General features: G+C 34.9%; 2 long non-coding RNA genes across 4 annotated transcripts; one reads left to right on the top strand and one right to left on the bottom strand.

Annotated features, from left to right (window-relative positions):
- The first annotated feature begins 5,176 nt into the window (after window positions 1-5,176).
- On the top strand, window positions 5,177-5,781 carry LOC140178108 (uncharacterized). The gene is made up of 3 exons (XR_011870350.1): window positions 5,177-5,266; window positions 5,350-5,536; window positions 5,635-5,781. It is a non-coding gene; the product is annotated as an uncharacterized lncRNA (long non-coding RNA).
- Window positions 5,782-10,444: 4,663 nt separating this feature from the next.
- Window positions 10,445-12,010, bottom strand: LOC112737463 (uncharacterized). 3 transcript variants are annotated; one of them, XR_011869400.1, is made up of 4 exons: window positions 11,787-12,010; window positions 11,049-11,110; window positions 10,780-10,842; window positions 10,445-10,685 (listed from the first exon to the last, which is right to left on the bottom strand). It is a non-coding gene; the product is annotated as an uncharacterized lncRNA (long non-coding RNA). The 3 variants fall into 3 exon arrangements; XR_011869401.1 differs by having other exon boundaries at window positions 11,066-11,110; window positions 11,787-11,975; XR_011869399.1 differs by lacking the exons at window positions 10,445-10,685; window positions 10,780-10,842 and having other exon boundaries at window positions 10,908-11,110; window positions 11,787-11,948.
- Window positions 12,011-27,700: the final 15,690 nt, after the last annotated feature.

Genomic DNA, 27,700 nt, shown 5'->3' with positions numbered 1-27,700 from the left:
TTTGGGATAAGAACCTTCAGTAAGGGAAGGGGACTCCCACTTTTTATACCAGTTTGAGCTCAATACCTTCCATAAAAGCTACGAGAAAAAGTAATGAAAAGTGCAATGAAAAGTGTGATCATGATTGTTTTTCTTTTATCTTTTTTTATTTATGATTATGTTTATTATTGCATTCAAAGATCCTTCTTTTTTCCAAAGTTCTTTTGTGTATGATGTATGATATTGAATAATATCTTTATTTTATTCAGATCTATTATGTTTGACTTATCTATGGCAATGTTACTATTCTTCTCTTATTTATTATTTATTTTATCTTGCTTTATGGCCTATGAGAACATCATACCAAGGTTTATGAGTTACCTTTATATGTTTTAATGCTATAGGCATTTTGTTTGCATTACACATGTCATAACATAAGTAAATGAGAAGCATCTAAAAGTCACACCACTCCGACTAATCAAGACTTTTGAAAATAATAATTGAACAACATTGCATCATCACTGTTTTTATTTTAAAACTCGGAGTGGCTGGGGATGGATACGATGACACCATATAGATAAACTACTGAGAAACTTTTGTTTCTCACCCCTCTCTCCGTACCATCTTCAGAAACGATGCAGTACGAAGCAATACAGTTGAGGTGAAAAGACAGGTGCACTAGTGGGAGCAAGCTATCGAGGACGTAGATACAAAACATTAAACGTTTACCTTAAGAAGGAAGAATATGCGATTGTTTTAACCATAGTTAAACAAATTAAGAGAATTAGGATTTTTCAATTTCTGTTTCATTGGTAGTACTGATTCTTACATTTTTATATAAACATTTTTCTAGACTCTTCGTAGACTGGCTCAGAATTGTGAGGCTGCTAGGAAGAGTCAATTGAGGAAGAAGGTAAATTAACTGCTCCCAACCTGATATGTTAGATTGCTCAATTGAACCTAAACTTAAGCCCCCAACCATTGAATGATTGATATGTGTTGGTTTTTCAATAGGCATATGTGCAGCAATTGAAACTAAATAAGAGTAGCCTTAGGACTGATATATGAACTTAGGAAATGAAAACACCTAAAAGTGATGTTATACTAGCTACTATAGTTTTTTTGGCGGGGCTATAACTAAAATGACATTTTCTCAAAACTGATAATGTCAAGAACTCAAGATTGATAGGCAGAAGCCATAGGAATGTATCCAAAAACTTTGCTTTTTAAGGCGGAGATATGTACATTCTACAACCAAACAACTGAATTTACAAAATTTATTGGCCCTTGTTCTTTTTAAGGTTTGTTAATATTAGCTTTTATCTGTAGGTTGTCAATTAAATGTTATAGTATTTGCAATATTTTCCTATTGCAGATCATCTTGGCTAGAGAGTATCTAAATGATGTTTCCATTAGCAGAGAACAATTGAAGTACCTGATTTTTGAAGCTTTCCGAGGTGGTTGTCAGGTTAATTCTCTATAACTTGTTAAATTTCAGCACAATTTTTTTTATATATTTGATGTGTCGCAGGAGATATCCAGAAGTTATTTGAACTGATCGTGATTACTTTGATCCTTTTCCGATAGTCTCCATTTAAACCAGTGAAGCTTAGTTAATCCTTTTCCTCTTTTGATTTTAGAATGAATGCAATGTGGGATACACATTTATCAACATGCTGTCGGCATCACACATTATTCCATTCTATGAGGTTATTAGTTTTTTGTGCATATTTCTCATTGTAACTAATGTGTTTGATTCTAACTAATGTATTTGATTTTGCAGACATTTAATGGGAAGAAGTGGGAGAAGTTTAATAGTGAAAAAGTTGCTTCTCTGGCATATGCACGAATCCAAGGAAAGGCTGCACTGGTGAACCACTTCCAGAATTCAATTTCTGCACGCTGCCAATGAGCTGTGGAACTTTGAAAAACAGAATCTTCTTTTGTTTTTGATGTAGTATAGTTGAACAATACAGTGAGTTTATATTTTGAATCTTAGTTGACGTATCAATACACTTTGTTGATATATGGTTGTTACTTATTATTATAGTTGATGTATCAATATACTTTGTTTATATTTTGAAATTTATTGACTTGCTTGTTTATAGTTCTTTTCTTTTAATTTGATAATACAATGAACTTGTTTAAATTTATATTTATTTTGTATGAAAACAGGTTTATTTTGCAATGAAAAAATAAAAAAATTCTATTTTACTTTACTGATGGATTTACAGATGGATTTTCTGTTTGTAATTAGAGTGAGATGATTTTCTAAGGTTCAAATTATAGACGGAAAATCTGTCGGAAAAGCCGTCTGTAATTACAGACAAAAAATTCATCTGAAAATCTGTCTGTAATTACAGACAGAAAATCTGTCAGAAAATCCGTCTGTAATTACAGACAAAAAATCCGTCGGAAAGTTCGTCGTCTCCGGGAAATGGATGGAGAATTTACAGAGGGAAAATCCGTCGGTAACTGGTAAAAATCCGTCGGTAATTTTCCGACGAAAAAAAATCCGTCGGTAAATAATTTTCGACGGGGCTTTTACAGAGGGACAAAATCCGTCGGTAATTTCGTCGATAACCAAAAATCCGTCTGTAATAAAGACTAAATCTGTCTGTATTAATCCATTTTCTAGTTGTGTGTCCTACTAAACAAAATTCAGATATTCGCATTTGGCATACATGTATGACATTCATATATGTCGTGTTCTTCTCTACAATTATCAACTTTCAAGGTATATTTTTTTACTTTGAACTATTTTACTTTTATAATATATATTATTCAATATATGTTGCGACTTTATACCTATTCATTTTCTCAATTTATCTTATTCATGTCAGACCTTCACTATAAATTGTAAATATTCAATAACTAATTGCTTTGAGCGAGAAATTTATCAATAAGTTGTTGTGGGCCAAAAAAATTTCCAAGACAATTAACCATTATATCTCCGGATCATACAATCGATTCCGTCAATGGATATCTATCTCTGAACTTTTCAGTTCACATACAATCAAATGCTAAAATTGTTATTAAGCGGAAAAGTATTCCCCCACACAATTATCTTGATCGAATGACTCTTATCACTTAATTATTTTTTGAACAAGTGTCGACATAATAACCCGACTAAGCTTGGGGGCTCACCATATCATTATTCACTTATCTTTTAAACGAGTTATAAATCATTTTATTTTCTAAGCTTAGCCTAGATCATATAATCGGTAGACAAAGCTTGGGGACTATGATCCGTCACCTTATAACTCGATCTTTATTGTGCATTATGAGTTATAACTCGGTTTTAATTATCATTCATTCTATAACCGACACCTTCATTACCGACTTAATGACCATTATTCTGACTTAATGATCAACGGTCATACCATAAACTCTATACCTATAAAAGGCACCAATTTCTATATACACCATACATTCTAGATACATTCTATATTCATAGAATTATTATAATATACAACACATGATAACTTTTATTTCATGTCTTACATTCTATATTCATAGAATTATTCTTATACCTCTTAAACACTTACTGACTTAAGTGTCGGCGTGTCTTTTGCAGATACCCACCCCCTTGTTCTCTCCTTGCCGACGTATAACTCATCCCGACGAAAAGCTTAAAGACGTTCATTAACGGATGAGCTATACACTGGCCAAACTCAGCAAGAACAAAATCTATTCTCAGGTACCTCCCTCCATTCTTCTCTTCCTTGTTTTTTCACTGTATCTTACTACTAATTAAGAAGATCCTTAGAGAAGAGGACTAAGGGAAATTAAAGGTGTTTCATATACTTATATCTTGACTTTTTCTATCTTCACTTTTTGGTGGTATCATTCTTCTAACGTTTTTCAATTTCATATGATACTATTATCTTCATCTTATTTAATCTTTGTTTTTGGAGTGGCAAAACAAGAACTATATCCAATTTCTGCATCTTCTATTCCAATCTACATAATATGTAGTTAATGCATCAGATGTTGGTGAGAACCAAAACTAACTTCCATTTGTCATTAGTTGCAACTAAATACACAGTTGTAAATATTAATAACTATTTAGAATCATAGTTATCCTGCCTTGATGAATAAAAAGTATTAAACGGTTGGTAGTAAGGGAAGCTGGTAATCACTTTATCTTGAAACAGATGGTAATTTTGCCCTTTCCATTCTTTTTTCTGTTTAAATGTTTCTAATTTCCAGCTTAGGGATTTGATCACCTGTTCTGAGCTTGTTGCACGATTCTACTCTATTTGTGGTTTTTTTTTTTGTGTGGATAAATGCATTTGCTTTAGTTTGAAATGAACAACATTTTATCTCAATTTGAGCTTAAACTATTTATATCAAGCTATTACGTGTAGTTGCTACTCTGAATTCTTAGCTCAGTTTACTGATTGGAATTTATTGCAATTACCTAGTATATGAATTTATGAATTTTAGTTGTATATGAATTTACTTATATTTAGTTAATTTTACTTTTAATTTATCCCAGGCAGAGATTTCATTGCTCCTTGCAAATGCTAAGGTACATCAAAATATGTACATCGAGAGTGTTTGGATCACTGGCATGAGGTTAAGGTATGGATGCTGTCTATATTTTAGTTTCAACGGTTTGTATACTATCGCAATATCAATCTGTATACTGTTTGCATTGGGTAACAACTATGTGGTTCATAAGTGATGAATATGATTACTAGTTTAAAGGTTGCCAACTTATGTGACAATGAGCGGATGCCACTTTTGTTGATATTCAGATTTCTTTTTCTACCTATTGTTATTAACCTATAGCAATTTTAATCTATGGTGTAGTTTGAATTACTCTATTAAGGAATGCATGTGTATAATGTAACAAGTTCTAAGCTATGAGCATCAACTAATCTTATTTTACTTTACTCTTTGTTTTGGATAGAAATATTAATTCCATATGACTTCTAAGGTAATAATGTTAAAATCTTAAATGCCTTCAACTAGGTGAATATATTTGTGATTAGATTTTATATTAATGTTGTATCAAATGTTAAATTTTTAGTTTTAGGTGATTTTCCATATTCCACTTGTTGAGTAAAACACTGACCCAATTTTGAACACTGTTTTGTGTGAATTTATTGTGTTTGATTTGATTCCTTTTCCTGTGTTCTAGAACTTGACTTTATTACTTTGTTTTTCTTGATTGCTTATTGTTGTTGTTTGGAAGGAGGTGTTTAAAAGGGCTATAATGCAGCCTGGGCCACCTGAGCATTTTTCTTTACTGACAGTTCTAGAATTCATCAAACCTCAGGTATATCCATCCTCTAATCTTTTGAGAATTTCAAATGTAGTGGAGAATTTTGCATTTATGATTCTACTTTTAATATTGTGCAGTGAGGGAGAAAGATTCAATATACACAGTGAAAGTCTGAACTCCTTTTCTAATCATGGGTGGCAGGATTATTGTACTACTTTAACCATTTTCACACATATCAACATCACAGCAGAGGACAGTTCCCCACACCGTCGAAGAGGATGACCAAAGGCACTGCATAGGCTACATCGGGAGAACACTGCCTCGGTATTAATTTCACCCATTTCCCATTTTTGTTCTCTAAATTCAATTCGGTGAAGGTTTCTTAGTTCCTAATAGGTCAATTATCGGTACCGTCTTTCCAGATAACCTGAATGACTTGCTGAGGTTTCTGCGGCGCAATGACCCGCAAACTCGTGACGTGTTCAAGCAGGTGCGCAAATGGAACAAGGTTTCCAAGGATTTGATTCCGATCATTGAGCACTACCAGGAGGATCGAAATTTGCTTTTGAATGCAGGTTTAGCTTTGCTTTTACTTATTTGAATTTGCATGAATGATGCTGATTGTTGTGGGTTTGATTGATTTTTGGTGGTTGATGGCTTTTTCTATATATATATATATATATATATATATATATATATATATATATATATATATATATATATATATACTCAGTGAAGGTTTTGGTGTTCTTTACAATGCCAATTGAACCAGGTTCCACGGATATTCGGCAGCAGCTTAAGTATCTGTGGAGATTGAAGTCTGTAGTGATGAGTAGTGATGTATGTGAAGACCACTCGAGAATTTGGAATGGTAAGCTTTATATTGTAACTGCTGTTGAAAATCATTAGAAGGGAAGGAATTGGGAACCTCTAGTTTATGTGCAATTTCTTATTTAGTTGTTCTGTTTTACAGTGATGCATTCACTGATGGAAATTGGTTTATTTCTTATTTATTGGGAACATCTAATTTGTTCTTATTTAATGGCATATATAAACCATGGGAACCTATTTACCAAGTATTTGTTGGTTTTCTATTGTGGGAGTTGGAGCATTTTGAATTGAATATGTATTTCTTTAATTGTTAAGGCAAAGATAATAGTAATATGATTTAACTATGACACGGGCTGGACTATTCTATACTAATGTTTCCTAATCACTAAATCTTATTGACTACTTGTGTGCCCCCTTTATATGTTTGTGGATTTATATTAGGTGGGTTAAGAATGGTGAATTTATTGGGTTAACTGAAATTGATGCTCAATTACCTTATGTCTTATATTAAATAGACATTGTCTACTGCCATTGCATGATCTTTCAAGAATTAGTATCAAATTAAACTTTTTAACGGGATGTCCTTCTTTGGTCTTATATATCATTCATTCTTTCCATTTAGCAATTTTGTTTGAGTATATACCCATTTTGGTTCTCAAAGAATTTCAGACTGGATACTTTAGTCCCCAAATAAAATTAATTACTTGATTGGTCCCTAACAATTAATTTTGTCAGTCACTTAGGTCCTTTACTCCGTTAACTCTAACGGAGGACAAAATAGTCTTTGACAACTCTAACAGGAGACAAAATGGTTCCTGACAACTCTAACAAGGGACAAAATGATCCCTGACCCCTTTATTCAAAAACGACACTGTTCTTCTCCAATTTTTATCGTATCTTGCATAACCCTAACATTCATACTCTCCTTCTTTACCTTTACAGTCTTCTTTTCCATCTTTTCGGATCCTTCCTCCTCTTTAGCTCCAATATTAAGCCATGGTGTAATTGTCACACGTGTCGCATCTACCTCAACATGTCATGGACCACACACTTTCTAAATCTTTGTGACTGGTACATCCACCTCCTCTGCACTTCACCCACCAAAAGCATCCACTTTCACGTCTTCAATAACATCACCTCCAACCCCGACACGTCCACAACATCCTCAAGACCAAGTTCCACAACTACTCCAAGGGCACGCCTTTCTCCACTCTCCGGCAAGCAATATAGATTGTTGGACATTAGGACATCATGAGAAGATTCTTCTTCGACATCATATGTAAATTCTCATTTAAAATAGACACCGAGTGCTTCATTTCTTCTTTTCCAGAGTCCAAGTTGACAGATAGCTTCGACCTCGCATCCAAGCTATCAGTACAACGAGCAATGTCGCCGTTGCCGCTTATATGAAAACTGAAGCGATTACTGAATATTGGTTTGGAGAAGAAGCTGAAGGAAGCGATCGGAGTGGTGGACAATGTGGTCATGGAGACGATAGGGTAGAGGAGGAGGGAGATGGCAACGATGACGACGGGTCTTAACAAATCAAACTTGCTGTCTAGATTCATGGGATCCATCAAAAACGATAACTAGTTGAGAGACATATGCATTAGTTTTCCGAGTATGAATTGGTTAAGAACAAGTTGATGATTTTTTTTCTTGTGAACATTAAATTTATAGAGTGTGCATTGTGTAGTTTGAAATTACAATATTAGACTGCTAGTGTTATGCGAGATATGATGGAAATTGAGAGAGATCAATGTCATTTCCGAACAGAGGAGATCAGAGACCATTTTGTCCCCTGTTAGAGTTATCAGGGACTATTTTGTCCTCCGTTAGAGTTAACGGAGTAAAGGACCCAAGTGACTGACGAAATTAATTGTTAGGGACCAATCAAGTAATTAATTTTAGTTGGGGACTAAAGTGTCCAGTCCAAAATTCTTTGAGGACCAAAATGGGTATATACTCATTTTGTTTCATACTTAATGCTATGATATGCTGGTTACAGGGGTGATGCCGACAGTGCACTAGACCGCTTGTGGCAGAAGAAGAAAGCCGATAAGGTATACTAAACAACCAGATTTGGTTGTTTGGTACGTGATTATTTGTGTTTTGGTTTATATTGTTGTTATGTATATATTTGTCTAGACTCTGTTATGACTGTGGGTAGTGGGTACGGACGATATAAATGAACTTAACTGCAAACCCCGACCTTACTAAGAACTCTCCAATTCTTATTCCTTCTCTTCAGATGGATACGGGAGTTCTATTTTACGAGGTTGATCATCCTTACATCCACGAGGATCCAGTGCACGGCGAGTACTATATTGATTGTGCGGAACCACGTATACGTAATTATGTAGTACGTGGTATCCATAATCTGATCCTGCCTGTGTCCCTCTTGCTCCTTTGGAATAGGTGGCTCAATCGACTCTGGTAGGGGATCGAGCTCAGGTGGTAACATAGGAATACCTCACTCATCAAGAACAAAAGGTGCAAGAGGTATCTCATGGATGAGCTGTGTCGTAATAGGCTCATCAGGCAGAGGAGGGTCTGGTGGTGGAGGATAATCAGGTGGAGGAGGCATCTGCTCCTTAGGATGAGGTATCCCAGGTCTCCCAGGGTGCAACCAGGAAGGAGGAAAGTCATAAGGTGCATCGAGATCAAAGAAAGGTATACTGATTGGATGCTGAAAGGGTTTACCACGTACTACATAATTACGTATACGAGGTTCCCCACAATAGATATAGTACTCGTCGCGCATTGGGTCCTCATGGATATAAGGATGATCAACTTCGTAAAACAGAACTCTCGTGTCCATCTGAAGAGAAATAGGGTAAGAACTGGGAAGTTCTTAGTAAGGTCTGGGTTTGTAGTTAAGTTTGTTTATATCGTCTGTGCCCACATAGTCATAACAGGGTCGAGATAAATATATACATAACAATATAAGCCAAAATACAAATAGCAGAAGTAACAAGAAACATATGCACAATCACATCCAATATGCAACCACATAATTATGCATAATACTTGTTTGCGCATAATTTTGTCGGTAACAAAAAATCTATTTGTAGTAAAGGCCAAATTTGTCTGTAAATTGGTCTGTAATAAGCAATTTTCTAGTTGTGAAGGTTTAATAACATTGTTTTATCAAGTACTAAAGCAGGACCCGTGCTAAGGGCATGACAAAATAACCACGCACACCCTCTATGAAAAGCCAATTGATAAATATAAATGATCTATTTTTCAACAAAAAAAATTGCATTCCATCGCTTAACAATGATTCATTAAGGAGATGATATAACATATGTAATACGGTAATAGAAAGAATAACATTTTCATAAATAAATATATGCAACTATGAACACAATGTAAGTTATGTTCATAGTTAATTACTATAAGAGAAAGAAAATTGTAAAGAGAAATAGAAACTAAAATTTTATCACAAAATAAACAATTCATCTCATCAAATGTTTAACATTCCATTATGATAATTTATTCGATTTTCTAGGTAAAAAGTTGAAAACCATCAATCGCATATATACAGTTTCATCACATTTATTATTAACATTTTTAATACGGCTTTTTCATGTTGAGAAACAACTAAAATATTTTTTCTGCTTCTTTTACATGAATTCTAAAATTATTCTTCTAAATTTCAAAATTCAATTCTCTTGATCTCCAATCCCAATCAACTTATTATTTTCTTTTTAATAATGAAGTATAAGTTTTGCCAGTTAATTACATGTTCCAAAAATAAAATAATCATGAGGCATTGGTACAAAGCCTTTTTTTTTTTAACTCTTTTAATTTAAAAATAGAATAAGCATGCAAGTGAAAAGTTTCATCAAGAAGAGGACTAAATAAAAAAGAATTAATTAGCAAAGTTAGATCGCCAAAAATTTCTTTCAATAGTATCCTAAGGAGATTTAGTACTCTTAAATATAACAATTAAACTTTGTCCCTCTGAATTATAAACCTTGTATGACAAAGCTATAAACTAAATCTCTTTCAAAGGTTAATCATTCAATTTTCTTTAGAAGCATTCTTCTAATTTTCAAATTTTGGTAAGGAAAACAAATTAAATTTAGAAAAAAACTAATACTCAAATAAAATTATGGTAAATAAATAAAATTGAGGAGAAATAAAAAGTAATATAATAGAGGATTCTAAACTTTTAAATGAAGAAAAATTTTAAAGAACTTGCTCAAACATAAATGATGTCTCAACATAATATTTTCTTCAGTATAATATAACATAATACTTTCAAACACAAAATGATAACTAACTTAAATAAATATAGAGTTTTACAAACTTATTTTCTAACATCTATAAAGGTAAAGTACTCCCTTAAACTAAAAATAAATAAAAATAATGAATATAGTTTTTTGCCCAAAAACATAAGAAGAAGAAAATTATATTATGGCATCTAAAATATATTCCTTTCGATGAATCAAACATACACAACCTACTAAACCTTAAATCTCATGATCTTCACACATAAAAGTAAGTGGAAAATTAAGATGATCAAACTATATTGTTAATCAACTTTCAAAACTATATGAAGATTGATAATGAATGAAATTATTTCTTCCCACTCCAAGGTCTTTTCCTTCACCACAGCAGCTACTTCACTCATCCTCTAAAAAAATAACATTTCAAACTCATTAACAAACAAAAACAACTATTGTCAGAGTCTATTTCACAATTAAAATTAAATTACAAAGCTCCATCACCTCTTCATCATCATAATCATCATTCACCACAGATTTTGACTTATTAGAATCTCCACCCTCATTCTAAACATTAAAAGAGCTCAATCATAAGATTTGTATAAATCACAATATAAGAGAGAATGAAAATATTGAGTTAAAGCAATTATGAATCTTTTGTTGTAGGCTTTGATATTCTCCTCATATGCTAGTATGTTCTTCGTAAAACAACAACAAAAGCAGAAATAATTGTTATTTGAAGAAAAAAGAATAATAAAAGAGAATCAGAGAACATGTTTGCTTTGCTCACAGCATCGGACATGGATTTCCACCTGGCACCACCAGTTTTTCCAACCTAATTGGATTTCAAGAAAACATTAGCCTATCAGAACAGTATACAGCATTGAAAATTTGAAATCTCTGAGAAAAGAAGAAAAATGATAACAAAAAATAAATAGATAATAAAAAAAATTCAAAGAGCTTGATTACATAGAATTGAAAATAGGAAGAGCTTGATTATATATATTTCATTGGATTTAATTGGTGCATCAAGAATTCAGAACGAAGAGCAATGGTATCGTGTTCTAGTCCTTCGATCCTGCATTATTGATTATCCTAAACAACATCCAAATGAAATTTCACCTTGTTTTAACAATAAACTCGTGAAAGAACACAACTTGAACATTATTTGGGAAGAGCAGAACTCAGAAAATGTAACCAAGGAATGGGTGGATCAAAGAGTTGAATAAACAAAGGAAGCAAAAAAAAAAAAAAGAGAATCGTTGTTCGAGGATTTTTGCATTGAGACCGAATTATACTGAACCAAATCCACACCTATTTTACATATACCTTATGGGTGTGGAAATTTCAAAGAGAAAGCTGAGGGAATCAAAACACTCTGGTATGGGAATCAGTCTCAAAACTAATTCGAACTAAAAAATAAAAATAATAAATAAAGCTCGAAGTATACTCCATTTACTATCACCAACTTAAAAGAGAAATCCAAAGAAGAGGAGTTAGTATATACGTACTAGTTTGTTTCTTGTGTGGATGAGCCTTATGCGGAACTGAAATTGAAACTCAAGGTTTGATTCTGTATTTTTGTGTGAAATCAAAAGGAAGAAAAAACGTTATGAGATGGAAAGGGATAAATTGGAAAAATGAGAAAATGGAAATTGGGGAAGAGCAAGAGTGAGGAAAATCATCTTCCATAATTCTATAAAAGGGTAAAAACGAATCTCTTCTTTTCAATTTCAATTTTTGAATTTAAAATTTAAATTTTAAATAATTAAAAGTTAGCCGTATAAAATAAATAGATAAAAACAATTTAAGGCTGACCCCGTTGAATAGAAAACACAGCTTCTGACAAAATTTGTTGTTTCATGCGAGAGAATTCAACCACATGTTATTATAATTGAAGAAATAGCAATATACTGATAATATTAGTGATGAGAAAAAATTAAATCACAAAAATAATATCAATATATTCATATTCGGGTCACAAAGGATAATTTTCATCCAATAAAAAGTGTTGACATAAAGATTCTTCAAGTAGATTATGGATAATGGAAATTCCATTTACAAATGATTTGGTACATTGCGAAAAAAAAAAGGTAAAACAATTAAGAGATTATTATTAGGGTTAAGTATGGTTTTGGTCCCAAAGGTTTTCAGCCAGAATCGAAACCATCCCTCATCTAATTTTCGATTTAGAATCATCCTTAACGTTTTTTTTTTGTATTAAAATCGTCATTTTTATTTTTTTTGGACAAAAATACCCTCACTACTACCAACACAATTACCTTCTCCACCACCACCACCACCACAATACCAACACCACCGCCACAACCTCCACCAACAGCACCACCAGCACCAGCACCAGCACCAACACCACCACCAACGCCGCCGTCGTCCCCCTCCCCCTCCCCTCCCCACCCCCACCCCACCCCGCGTCCCCTCCCCCTCCCCCTCCCCCTCCCCCTCCCCTTCCCCGTCTCCCCGTCTCCCCTTCCCCCACCCCGCGTCCCCTCCCCCTCCCCCTCCTCGTCTTCCCTTCCCTCCCCTCCCCCTCCCCGTCTCCCCTTCCCCCCACCCCCACCTCCACCTCCACCTCCAAGAATAACAGCATCAACAGAGAAACAGAAAATCAACAAATCAACACAAATTTAACACAAGCAGAACCGGCGATGGTGGCGGCGGCTATGGGCGGACCGGCGATGGTGGCGGCGGCTATAGCGATGGAATCCTCCCCTCCCTCCTGCGTTTCCTTTCCCCCACCCCCATCCCCAACGCGTTTCCTTCCCCCACCCCCAACGCGTTTCCTTTGCCCCCTTCCCCCAAAATGCGTTTTTTTTTTTATTTTTTTTAAATTTTATTTTTTTATTAAAATATGGATAATTTAGGAATTAAATTAAAAATTTTATTTAAAAAGATGATTTTAATACGAAAAAAATATTAAGGATGATTCTAAATCGAAAATTAGATGAGGGACGGTTTCGATTCTGGCGAAAAAATTTTGGGACAAAAACCATATTTAACCCTTATTATTATTTGAAAAGAATGTGAAAAAGTAGCAATTGGGTGAAAAATCACCTGGATACTGTATAGCATGATATCCTTGAGGGGAGAGGAGCGGTTCTGCGTTGCGGAGGTAGCGGAGTATGCTTCACAGATAAGATCACGTAAAGCTGCTGAAGATCACGAAATCTGTGTTTTTTTTTCATTCGTTTCGCACGTGTGTATTTTTTTATTTAATTTTTTGTGTGTTTTTCATTCGTTTCGCACGCGTGTGTATGTTTTTATTTATTTTTTTTTGTTTTTTTCGCTCGTTTGGCACATGTGCATGTTTTTTGCTCGTTTCGCACGTGTGTGTTTTTTGCTCGCTTCGCACGTGTGTGTGTTTGTGTGCTTTTTTGTGATTTTTTATTTTTATTTTTTATTTTATTATATATACATTTTTTAAGCGTGCATAGGCATGAGTAGTATCAGGAGCCTTTTCATCCCCTAGGCACACTAGCAAGCACGTTGTGGTTGAGGTGTGCCGCTGGGGTCCCCCGCCCCGAGTCCAAGGTCGAGCACACAAAACGAGTGAAAAAAGAAACATACACGTGTGAAACGAGCGAAAAAAAACACACACATGTACGTATTTTTCGCTCGTTAACGTGTGTGTGCTTTTCGCTCGTTTCGCACGTCTGTGTGTTTTTTTTTGTGTTTTTCGCTCATGTCGCACGTGTGCGTGTTTGGAAAGCTCTCAAAATTAACTTTCGAACGCCGTTGAGACTGCGTCAATTGGACTTCTGTAGCTCGCTCGTTTTGCAGGTGTGTGTGTGTGTGTGTTTTTTTTTTGTGTTTTTCGCTCTTTTCGCGCGTGTGCGTGTGCGTGTGCGTTTGTGTTTTTTTTTTTGTTTTTCACTTGTTTCGCGCGTGAATGTTTTTTTATTTTTTGTTCTTTTATTGTGTTTTTCGCTCGTTTCACACATGTGCGTATTTTTCACTTGTGTGTGTGTTTTTTTATTCTTTTATTGTGTTTTTCTCTCGTTTTGCATGTGTGTGTTTTTTGCTCATTTTGCACGTGTGTGTATGGGAAGCGATGAAATAAGGCATGAAGAAGAATGTGAGATCTCACCGCTATGTTCTTGAACTCCACTGCATATCCATCACCATATCCACCACCACCACATTGCTAACCACCACGAACTCCACTACCACCACCACCACCACCGCCATAGCAATGTTTAGTGGAATCCATGTGATGACCAAATTGGCACCGCGTTCTTGATTCCTAGGTGCGGCACCACATTGATGCTGCGCTCTTATCGTCGCATACAGATCGAACAACGCTTTTATCATGCTCTGCAGTTCTAGCCTCGTAGCCATCTGCTTCAAGATCCTCCTTTTTATTTCTACATGCTTGACCATCTTAGCTTCTTGTTCCATCCTGGATCCAGATGCTAGAGTGAGGAGCAGAAAGAATTGGAAAATTGATTTATATTCAATTTTAGGTTCCAGATCAAAATTTAAATTTTGAAATTTCACCCTCCTTGATGAATCTTATTCGTATATAAAAAGACAATGAGAAAAATACAAAAAGAAAATACCATAGATGAAGCCAAGTCTCGCTGTATGTGCTCTCTGTGCCTGCCATTGATAAACCACTATTTTATGGTTTATCTTGTGCTCAATTGAATAGATTTTATCAACTCTTTACCCACTTATTCATACTATTTGCATGAGTTTATATTCTCCTTCCTGATTTTGTGCTATGATTGAAAACATGCTTCTTTGGCCTTTATAATGCTAATATTAATACTCTTTTATCACCGTTAGATGCCTTGATATGTGTGTTAAGTGTTTTCAGAAATTACAGGGCAGGAATGGCTTAGAGGATGGAAAGGAAGCATGAAAAAAGTGGAAGGAATACAAGAAGTTGAAGGAACTGCTAAGCTGTCCAGCCTGACCTCTTCGCACTCAAACGGCTATAACTTTAGCTACAGAGGTCCAAACGACGCGGTTCCAGTTGCGTTGAAAAGCTAACATCCGAGGTTTCGATTTGATATATAATATACCATAGTTTCCCTGACGCTAGGCGATGCGAACACGTCATTCACGCGGCCGCGTCGCAGTGACGAAAATCAGCGTGTTTGAATTCGCAACCAGCGAATTCTGGGCTGTTTCTGACCCAGTTTGCGGCCCAGAAAACACAGATTAGAGGCTATAAAGTGGGAGAATGCATCCATTCATCAACAAGCTTTTATATTCACAATTTTAGGAGTAGATGTAATTTTTAGAGAGAGAGGTTCTTTCCTCTCTCTTAGGATTAGGATTTAGGATTTCTCTTAGTTTTAGGAGTGACTCTCAATCCCAGGTTTAATATTCTTTTTATTTATTTTCTCAATTTAATTTATGAATATCCATGTCAGATTTAAGTTCTTTTGTGAATGCAATTCGAAGTATTTTCAGATTTAATTTTGCTTTGCTTTATTTATATGAATGCTTTTAATTTAATTTAGATATTTCTCCTTTTGGCTTTGGTTAAATTGTTGGAGACACTTGAGTTATCAAACTCATTGTTGATTGAAAATTGAAATTCTTCAAGAATTAATTCGAGTTCCAATAACTCTAGCATTTCCCAAGAAAAGACTAGGATCTGAGGAATGAAAATTAATTCATCCACTTAACTTACCTTCATAGTTAGAGGTTAACAAAGTGGGAGAAAAATCAAATTCTCATTACAATTGATAAGGATAACCAGGATAGGACTTCCAGTTCTCATACCTTGTCAAGAGTTTATTTTACAATTATTTATTTATTTTTATTGCTTTGAAAATATACCTGTGCCCATTGCCCAAACTCCAGAACCCCAATTTACAAACTCATAACCAATAATAAGAATATACCTCCCTGCAATTCCTTGAGAAGACGACCCGAGGTTTAAATACTCAGTTATCAATTTTAAAGGGGTTTGTTACTTGTGACAACCAAAACGTTTGTATGAAAGGACTTTTGAAGGTTTAGAAACTATACTTGCAACGAGGATTTATCCGCAAATTTCTAGACCACGCAAAAGTTCTCTCATCAAAATGGCGCCGTTGCCGGGGAATTGCGAACGTGTGCCTTATTATTGGTTATTGTAAATATTTACTTTTTGCTTGTTTATTTGTTTTTATTTTTGTTTTTATTTTTTACTTTTTCATAAATTAAGAGGTTATTGGTTTTTATTTAGTTATTAAAATTTTTTTTCAAAAATTTGTTCTTGGTGTTCAACTTGATCTTCAAGTTGTTCTTTGTGTTCATCTTGACCTTCAAGTTGTTTTTAATTGTTTTCTTCGTTTTGATCTAAAAATTTTTAAGTTTGGTGTCATTTTATTGTTTTTCTCTTTCCTCATTAAATTCAAAAATTCAAAATTTAAAACTCAAATTTCAAATTTCAAATTTAAAAATTTAAAATTAAAATCTCAAATTTCAAAATCTAAAATTTCAAAATTTAAATCTTTTTCAAAAAAAATCGTATCTTTTTCAAAATCTTATCTTATCTTATTTCAAAAATCAAATTTCAATATTTAAATTTCAAAATTCAAATTTCAAATTTCAAATTTCAAAATTTCAAAATTTAAAATTCAAAATTTAATTTTCAATAACCTTTTAATTTAAAATTTGTTCTTATTTTTTATTTTTAATTTTTATTTACTATTATGAGTTCTCACCCCTCTCGCTTTGAGTTTGGTTCCAATGTTGTTGCAAGGAATGGAAATTATAACAGGAACATGCATTAAGGTCAAAACAATCAGAGATGGAAGGAGCCACGAGGATCTGATCAACCCTTCCGGCAACAACACCTTCCACAGTACCATAGACAAAGACCATCCACGAGGTATACCAAGATGATAGATATGATGGACCCCCATCATATGCCTATGAACCTCCTCAACACAACTTTGAACCACCACACTCACAAGCCAACTACAACCATTCACCTCCATATGACCCTAACCCGTATCCACCATACCAACCACCTTATGAGCCAAATGAACCATACACAGAACCACCACCTTTCCAACATAACTACTCTCATGAACCACCACCTCAATATTCACCATCTTCATATCATTATCAAGATGAACCACCTTCCTATTATGAACCCTCTCTCCCAACCAATGAATCCTCATATCCACCCCAACCTCCAATGGATGACAGACTTCGTGTTATTCTTCAAAGGCAAGAAAGGATGAATAAGAGTGTGCTAAATTTTGCGGCCGCCTTAGGCGAGTTCGTAAATATAATAGCTTCCCAATATCTGAGCACTCAAAGAACTCCCATGGCTACATGTGGAGAATCAAATGAAGAGCAAAGCATGAAGGAGACACTAGAAACTTCGGTGGACAATGAGGAACATGGCTTTGTATTGGAACAAGTGGAGGAAGTCGGAATTATTGAAGAAGAAGAAGTGGTTGAAGACTTAGGAGATGCTGAACCTCCTTGGGAAAGTCAAGACATAGAGCCTCCCTCAAAGACGTTTAAAATTGATGTTGAAGAGGGTGTACAACCTCCAAGATATATCATGGTTGAAGACTTTGAAGAGGTTGATCAAGAGATGGATTCAATCATTGATGAATTCTTATCCGCAATTGAATCCTCTCCCATTGAACTTGACATGAAAATTAAAGAAGAAGAAGCACAACCTCCCATGTCCTTGGTAAGCAATGAAGAAGAGATTGAATTGGAAGAAAGCTACCAAGAGGAAGAGGTTGAAATTGAAGAAGCTTGCAAAGAGGTGGAAGTTGTCAAAGAGCACAAGGGAGTGGAGTTTGGAATCACCTTGCCAAAGCTATTGGACCCCCTAAGTTGCCATCATCCTTCACAACATTCAAGTGGGTAAAATTCATGTCCCTTAGCTTTCTAATTCCACTTGAATATAGGCTACTGGAGACGGATGTTCAACTTAGAGCTCTTTGTGGAATTAAGAGTAAGAGGAAGATGGTCAGTGGTAAGAATTGTCCTGCAAAGTTCATTATGGTTGGAAGCTTCAAGTTTAAACGCAAAGATTGGTGTAGAGTTCAATTGAATGGGTCTAGGAAGTTGTTTGGATGCTTCAGTGAGAATTTTAAGGCTGAACCACCCGGATGGAATCATAATGACCAACAAGAAGACGGGTGCAAAGGCAAGGTTTGGGACCCCCGAATTCAATCTAGAAATCAGCACTCTTGGGGCCTTGTCACTTGCTTTAACTTACTTGAAGGCTTTCTGCGCCTAGTTTGGGATCCCGGAGGCCATTGGAATTCCAAACATTGGTGGAGATTTCTAGATGAATTCAAGCACAAGCCACCATAACAGGAAGCTCACCAAATATCCAACTTAAGGACTTTAACTAAAAGTGCTAGGTGGGAGATAACCCACCATGGTATGATCGTCCCTTTTTCAATTTTAATTCTAGTCTATTTTGTTTATTTTTGAGTTTTATTTTATTTTATTTTATTGAACCTGGAATTACTCATAACATCCATATCATTTTGTATTCTGCATACTGCATAAAAAAAAAGCACGCACGCGACGCGGCAGCGTCGCTGACGCGTCCGCGTCACCAGTGCAATGGGAAGAAAAGAAAACGAACAGAAAGTCACGCGAGAGCGTGGCTGGAGGCGCGCCTTTAGCATAATTTGACCCCACGCGACCGCGTCGCTGACGCGTCTGCGTCAGGTAGGAACATTGGCCTCCCACGCGACCGCGTCACCCACGCGGCCGCGTGACATGAAAATCGATGTCAAAAGGGTTCATAGCCGAAAATTATGCTGGATTGGTGCTGAACGCACAGCCTTCCCACGCGAACGCATGGCTCACGCGTCCGCGTCATACCCCCATAATGGCCACTCACGCGATCGCGTCGATCACGCGACCGCGTCACCCTGGATTTTGGCAATACTAAGTTTCGAACAGAGAGTTGTGCGAGCGCGAGGCTGCCCTCGCGCCAATAGCATAAACTGTGTCACGCGACCGCGTGACCGACGCGACCGCGTCAATCCGTATAAGTGCAAGTCACACGACCGCGTGCCCCACGCGTCCGCGTCGCTTGCGCCGCACAGCTTATCCTAATTTGCCAAATATCTTATCTTTTCTTCCCCAATTCTAATTTTTTCTCCCTCCTTTCTTACTTACCTCTTCCTCCCTTCTTTCCCTTCTCATTCTTCTTATCTTTTATTTTATTTTACTTAATTTATTTAAATATTTCATTCATTGCATTTTAATTTTGTGCATATTTTTATTTTCTTTTCTAAATTTATTTTTTTTCCATTGGTGTTACAGTTTTCTTATTCAACTGTTGCATCTTTTCTTGAATTTATTTTGGTGCTCGGTGACCTGTTTTACACTGTTGGGTAATATTATTTAAATCAATGCTACTTTTTATAATACTGATATTCCTTTTGCATTGAACTTACATTGTCTTTCATTACCCACTCTCTTCCCCATTGTTGCAAATTTTATACCACTGGTATGCCATGGCTTCTATTGTTTTCTCACGTACATGTTGAAGCTTCCATGTAAATGAGACCCTTATCATTTGGCATTAACACCCATATTTTATTTATTTTCTATCTTTTTGGTTACTTTTCTTCTTTTTCTCTTCTTTTAGGCTGGCCACCAAAGACGGAAAAAGGGAGAAAATTCTAAAAGGGGAGACAAACAAGTCCATCTGCACAATCCTTGAAGAAAAGCATCAGTTGGAACAACCCGTCCACCTGCACATCTCAGCATGCACCGAGGACGGTGCAATCTTTAAGTGTGGGGAGGTCCATACCGATCTCCATGGGTTAGCTATTTTCCTCTTTTCAACACCATTGTTTTATTTTCCTTATTAGTTGTTGCATTTACATGTTTGATTGCATATCTGTTTGATTTTGTGCATATTTTACCACTTGGTTGAAGTAATATTTTCTTTTTCAAGAAATTTTATAGTATTTCACTAATTTAAATCAAAATTTTTGTGTTAAATTTGTTTGAAGTTGTATTTGGAACATGATTTTTGAGCTAAATAACACACAACCTGTGAGATTTGAGCTTATTTATATGGTTACATTATTTAACCATAAATATTTTATTCCTGTGTGTTTCCTTCTCTATGATTATAATCTATATTTTGTTCCAATCTATATGTCCATTATTTAGTATATTTACATGCTTGCATATGATTGAGGCCATTGTTTGATTTTAGCTCACTTATCCCAAATAAGCCTACCCTTTAAATCACCCTTGTCAGCCACTTTGAGCCTTTTAATCCCCATTTGTTCTGTATTTTACCACATCACTAGCCTTAAGCAGAAAAACAATTAAATATCCCAATTGAATCTTTGGTTAGCTTAAGATAGGGATTGTGCAACAATTAAGTGTGGAGAAACTGTGGGAACTTGGGTTAATAAGGGAATGTATCATGTTTCTAATCACTACAAGAAAAACACCCATTCAGGTACACTTGAAAAGTGTACCCAAAAGTAAAAAAAAGTGATGCCTTAGGCTACGGCTACGCTTTTTGGGCTACGGCTACGCTTTTTGGGGTGATTCCTATTCGGCCGTTGCCTATTCTCAAAGGCTACACTTTTCTGCACCAAGGGCTACGCTTTTGACGTTTAGGAATAGGGTACGCTTTTCAAGTGATGCTGTCCAGGACCAAAGGCTACGCTTTTCAGCTTCCATTTTTGCCAGAATAGGCTACGCTTTTCAACGCTACTGCATCACCTGTAAAGCGTAGCCACATTGTATACCATGGCTACTTTTTATAAGTGTAGCCTTAGGTCCCTCTTTTTTTTTTTTTGTATACTATAGCTACTCTATATAAGTGTAGCCTTAGGTCCTTCATTGTTTTTTTTTTAATTTTCTATATATATATATATATATTCTAATAATTTTTTGTACAACATAATATTTAATAATATGATTATATATATAATTATGTATTTTTAATTAAATAAATTAAATATTATAAAATAAAAATAAATACACAATTATACTAAACTAAAAATTATTCTAGCAAAACACAGCAAATACATTCTAAAGATTCACAAGCACTGTGTAATGTTACAATATATTAGTACATAAAACAATGGATCCAACTATCCAATTGAACAATCATTCAACAATAGAGTAAAAAAAATGAAACATGTCTAAACTACTACTTTCCATGTATCAATGAATATAAAGAGGATTACAAATTAAATCTATTATTAAAATAAATAAAAGAAAAGAGAATAAACAAAGACCTTAGTGCCCTGAGTACCAAGTCCCTGAGTTGTGTGCCTGAAAATCATTTGAATGTACCCCACAAAGAAAGAGAATTTTTTTTGTTGGAGCCACTTATGTTGCCTCCTAGTGCCTTCGTAAAGTGTTGAATAAATTCAGGGTGCCCTTCATAAGTGGCGGCAGTAATGAGATTACCATCGTTTGCTGCCATGGTGTCTGATTCAACCCAATAAGTACCGGAGGCAACCAATGCCAGTTTAACAGGAGGAAAAGCAGTGCACTTGCGATCTTTAGCTACACCTGCAGCCGCCAGAATCAACTGTCCAAAGAGCATTCTGGAGGTGATTCCTAATTCCTCGTGCCAAGAATTCATTCCAAACAAACATGGTCTCATAAAGGACATGGCCTGTCTCATTATCACACATGTTTCTTTGAAGATTACACATAATGTGATATGAGTAGCTGAAAAAGAAATAAATTGATATAAATTGATAACAATTTAAGTGTCATCAAACTGAAAATCTGAGCCTAAAAATATAAACATTTTAACCTAATAAAACTGTCACATGGAAATAAATTGATAACAATTTAAAATATAAGATTATAAGCAAATAAACTGAAAATCTGAGCCTAAAAATATAAACATTTTAACCTAGCAACTAAAAATAGTGACATAAGTTTGAATTAAATGCTGTTTTGAAGATTAAATGATACCTAATTTCATGTCCTGGTCCACAAAAAATTCAGCTCTGGGTTGTAAACCAGTTTTTTCTTCATTTGTTCAGATTCTTCAACTGTGGTAGTGTTTAGCTTTATCCCAAGTTCAGCTGCAGTTGTCACAATCTCCATGGGAAACAATAACCTGTTTATAGATCAGTCAACTACAAAACTTCATTTAATATCAGCTCAAACCTTGACAATTATTTCCATCATAAGGTACAAAATTCTTCTTGCTTATTTTCATACAAAAATAAAAATAGCAATAATCAACATCATTATCATGCAGGAAAAAAGTTGATAGCATTATTTGGTAAGCTTCTCCCTTGGAGTTCATGGGCTTGATACCTTAAACCATATTAAATCTGTAGCCCCACCATGCTTGATCAGGTTAGGAGAAGCTATGAATACATTTTAGTCTATTGGCAATCCCTCAATCTCACAAACTTTGATCTTCTACATGTAAAACACTAATATGTATTATGCAAGTCACTTAAGAAGAATAAACCACGGAATCAAAAAGAAACTATTTCCTAAGTGTGCATTATTTGACTGCCTATGCAATTGGGTAGGGAAAAAAATCATATATATTTTTAATATATTTCAAGAGTCCATACAGTTGAACCAATTAAATGCTAACTAAACCATGCATATCCAAAGAATTCAACGCCCATTTGCATGCAGGTATAGCATATATAGATAAAGGTACAAAATGAAGTACCCTTTAACTTAATCCAAATGGAAGCATGCATTTCGCATCACAGTTAGTCTGTAATGGTAAAGTTTAGTACTTGCCGTCCAAACATGAATATAAAGATGAAGAGAAGCTCTTGAGTTACCCTGAAATACCACATGAAGAGAAGCTCTTTAGCAGAAGCTACACTTACTAATAGTTTCTCCTCTTTTCCGATTAAATGTCACAGAGAGAAAATGAAAGTCTGCTGCGCGAATCAGTATAATGCTAAAACCCCCAATTCCTATCAGTGGTATATCCAGTAGCTAACACCCCCACAACACAGTAGAAATTAGAACTATATGAACTTCTAAATTTACTAGCAAACATGTTGATTAGCAAAATCTCACAGCACTGAATACAAGTAGGACCGGCAATTTACTGCACTGAACACAAGTAGCGAAATCTCCACCAATGCACATAACACATAGTTCAAGAATACATCAAGTTACACAAGTAAATTGAAGCAAAAGGTTTAAAAAATTGAAGACAAATTAAGGAATAAAACTTCATAAATTAGTGCATCAATCAGAAACTTTTTCACCTCCAAATTTTGAGAAATACAGTGCTGCTTACCTTTGGAATGGTCTGTCGGATTACATATTCCATGGCAACACCAATTAAAATCCTCCAAGTGATCTTGTACTACATATTGAAGACTAATAATAAGAATTGAAAGTATTTCAAAACTCAAATGTCCCTGCACTGTTTTGGATTCCATTAATACAAATTACATAACAAGAACAGGAACTCTATAGCACAAATTCAATCGTACACAATAGAAGAACAAAAAAGCTTTGCCCCTAATGCAATAATAAAACCAGAGAGAATACAGAGCAAAGCATACAAATAAATTGAAATTAAACAAGCATACCAATAAATTGTTAGGACCATCAGCCATCCACGGACGACAAATTGCCTCAATTTTAGAAATGAACCTACAAAATAAATTTATTAAGTAACATAAAAGAATAATGTTATCATGACAGTAGAGTAGCATCATTTCAACACAAAGAACCATTTCTCTTACAATAATGCTATAAAGTGTCCTTGTAATTGAGATTTCATGCAAATTTGAACGAAGAGGGCTCAAAAAATAAACAAACCTTTCCCATGAAGAAGCTATAGTGAAATCATCAAAATGCTCAAACTGCATTGACATTTGAAGGAGGTAGCAAAATTAGCACTACCCCTAATACCATCATCACACACAATAAGGAATCCACCAATTAATTAAGAAATAAGAATTTTGATTCAGTGGTGAAAGGGCTATAAAAAGCTCACCTTATCCAAATTATCAACGTGAACAGAACCAGGAGAACTTGTTTGATTACTTACTTTAACTGAGATAAAAGCTGAATCTGAATTATATATCAGCAGAAAAACCACAAGAGAAGGACAGGTCAGAAAAGTCTATACTTGTTAACAATAATTTAGAAACAAGTTAATCAGATTTATATTTTGTAACTCATAGACATAGATATATCTAACTGATTTGGATATCTATGTGCATTGTGTATTGTGTATTATGTATTGTGTCTCTATCAGTGCAAATATTTCCTTTACTTAGTAGCTAAATACTAGTTAGTTTTGAACTGACATACTGCAAAAACAGCAGCTATTGCATAAACTAGTGCCCCAATGAATGAGGCTGCTACCATGACATGACAGGATAAGTTAGCTGCTTTTGATCTCTATTAATCTTGCCAAGTCCTTGATAATATTGTTTAGAATTTGATGCTTAATCTCTCCCTTTAACAAAAGAGGAACATTATTCTTGAAAATTTTACAAAAGAAATGAAACAATCACATCCTATAATAAATAGGAAGGGGAAAAAAGTGGGAAGGAGGATCAGAAAAAATTTAAGTTAAATGCAAAAATTGTTTAAATGAAATATTTAAATAGCACATTTTGATATCAGCATATAGTTATCCTACTCTTTAGTCCAATCAATGATTATCACACATATCATAACCAAAGTGGGATATTACTCACTATACAAGTAAATTAATTTAGCAGATCAACTTTGCAATCAAATCAAATTCTATTTGAATGCACGTCTTCAACCATTTATTTGCAGCTTAGCAGCTATCGAATGGAGAAATTAAATAAGGAAACACAAAATTATTATGTCATACCTTTCAATAAATATATATATATATATATAACTGGGATTAGTTTACGACATCAAACACAAAAATCAACCCAAACTCCAACAGCAACTAAATTCAGAAACCAAAGCTATAAGATAAGATACCAATACACCAAAAACACTAGAAAAACTTGAAATGTTGAAGCTGCTTGTTTTATTCCATGTTTCCATGTCTTAGTTTAATTTTGATCCGTAAAAATCAGTTTTGTGTTAGCAACAACCACTTTTAACATTTATTACGTTAAATCACTGGCACTGAATTATACAAATATTTTATAAAATCATACAAGCATCTCTAATAAAATATTTTTAGAGTATTAATTTTGATATTTTTTAAAAGATAAATTAATTTATAATTAAAATTTACATTAGAATTAATTTATGAAATGAAATTAGTCTCATTTGAGAAATATGGTATTATCTTAAATTTGAGCAGGTGGTCTCAGATAGCACAAAATTTGCCAGGAAGAACTGAAAATGAGATAATGAACTACTGGCATCCATAGTTGAAACAGAGAGTGATGTCCAGTATGCTAAGGAAATGGAATCTCATGAACAAGTTCAGTATGCTACCTCAAGTTCAGAAACCATGGATTCTTCTCCAGCTTGCAATAAAGTAATCTGATAATCAAGTGCTGACAATGGATTCTTCTCCGCCTTGGTCTTCCTCCTGGTCTTCAGAACATGCAGTAGTCTACACAAAAAGCAGAAACGTAGTCAATGAGGGTACGAGAGTTCACCCGCGCCGCAACATATCCAAACCCCCAAATTGAAAACCCTTAAATCGGAATCCTAACCCTTTGAAATTTTAGAACCCTAAAAATAAATACCTTCACCACCACGATGGTGAGCGACAGGAGAACGATGCTGACGAGCAATGTGAGCAACTGAGCACGCGTCGAAACGTATTTGGGGTTAGCGTCGAGTGGTTGGTGCTGACAATGCTGACAACCAAAGCTGACGATGCTGACTACCAATGCTGACGACTGATGGCTCTCGAGTGGGGAAGAGGAGCGGTGAGTGTGGAAGAGGAGCTGTGGTTCTGGAGTGGCGACACCGATGGATCTCGAGTGGTTGGTGCGACGACGGCGAAACGTATTTGGGTTGTGAGAGGCACGAAGTGGTGGTGGTGAGAGGCACGAAGTGGTTCTTCGATAACGACGAGATCAGAGTGTTGGTGGTGAGAGCTGAGAGGCACCAATTTGGCGTGTGCTGGTGTGAAGTATGGTTGAAAAGGAAAAAAAAATTACCAAGTCCCGTAGGGATTTGGGCTTACATAGATTAGGCAACAATTATGAAGCGCACCCAAAATTTAACGAATAGGTTACATTTTAAAAGCGCTTCCTTTGGTCAAAAAAGTGTATCTATAGCTTTTTAGATTCGGCTACGCTTTATAAGTGATATTTAAAATATCTAAGGAGACGCTTTTGAAGTGATGCCTCAATAGTGTTTCCTTTTCTTTTATAAAAGGGCACCATGCAAAAAAGCGTAGCCTATTCTGAGAATAGGCTACGCTTTTCAAATGTAGCTTAAAAAAAGTGTGGCTGAATGGGTGTTTTTCTTGTAGTGAATTTTGAATATTGGAAAATTTGGGTACCTACTCATGTAAAACAGAAAATTAAAAATTCCATATGCATTGATATGTTATTCTAGTTTTTATGTCTCTCTAAAAAAAATAAAAAAAAAGAGAAAAAGAAAAAGAGAAAAAAATATATAATATAAATAAATAAATAAGGGGACAAAATTACCCGAATGTTAAGTTAATAAAGATCAATGCATATGTGATAAAATTAAAGAAAAGTTGATACATGAGTATGTGATGCAAAAGTGAGAATTTTGGGTAGCTAGGCATGATTCTAGAGTTATATAGAGTATATGTATATTAGGTGAGAGCTTAGGTTAGTCAAAGATTCATATTATAGCTCACTTGGCCATACATATATCCTCACACTTACCTTAGCCCCATTACAACCCTGAAAAGACCTCATGATGTTTGCATTGATATACTAAATATTTGTTGATTGGTTAGATGAAGAACAAAGTTTAGAAAGCATGACTAGAGAAGAGTAGAGTGATTAACCCTAGACACTTGAGAGTTAGAGTGATATACACTACCAGTGAGGGTTCAGTACTTAATTCTATGTTCCCTGCTTTCATGAGCTATCTTCTTACAAGTTTACTTGTCTTTTATTGTATAATTTCAATTAGTAAAATCTGATTTATGTTTGTCTTGGAGAACTTATTTATTTTTAAACCAAGTAGATAAAAACATTTTGCATGTAGTTGCATTCATATAGATAGGTTGCATTTCATATGTTTTACCATTCCTCTTCATCTTTATAGCTTCTCTTGAGCTTAGCATGAGGACATGCTAGTGTTTAAGTGTGGGGAGGTTGATAAACCACTATTTTATGGTTTATCTTGTGCTCAATTGAATGGATTTTATCAACTCTTTTACCCACTTATTCATACTATTTGCATGAGTTTACATTCTCCTTCCTGATTTTGTGCTATGATTGAAAATATGCTTCTTTGGCCTTTATATTGCTAATATTAATCCTCTCTTATCACCATTAGATGCCTTGATATGTGTGTTAAGTGTTTTCAGAGATTACAG

Source organism: Arachis hypogaea, chromosome 13 (assembly GCF_003086295.3).
Source record: "Arachis hypogaea cultivar Tifrunner chromosome 13, arahy.Tifrunner.gnm2.J5K5, whole genome shotgun sequence".
Taxonomy (NCBI): Eukaryota; Viridiplantae; Streptophyta; class Magnoliopsida; order Fabales; family Fabaceae; genus Arachis; species Arachis hypogaea.
This window is presented reverse-complemented; position numbering and strand designations above follow the sequence as displayed.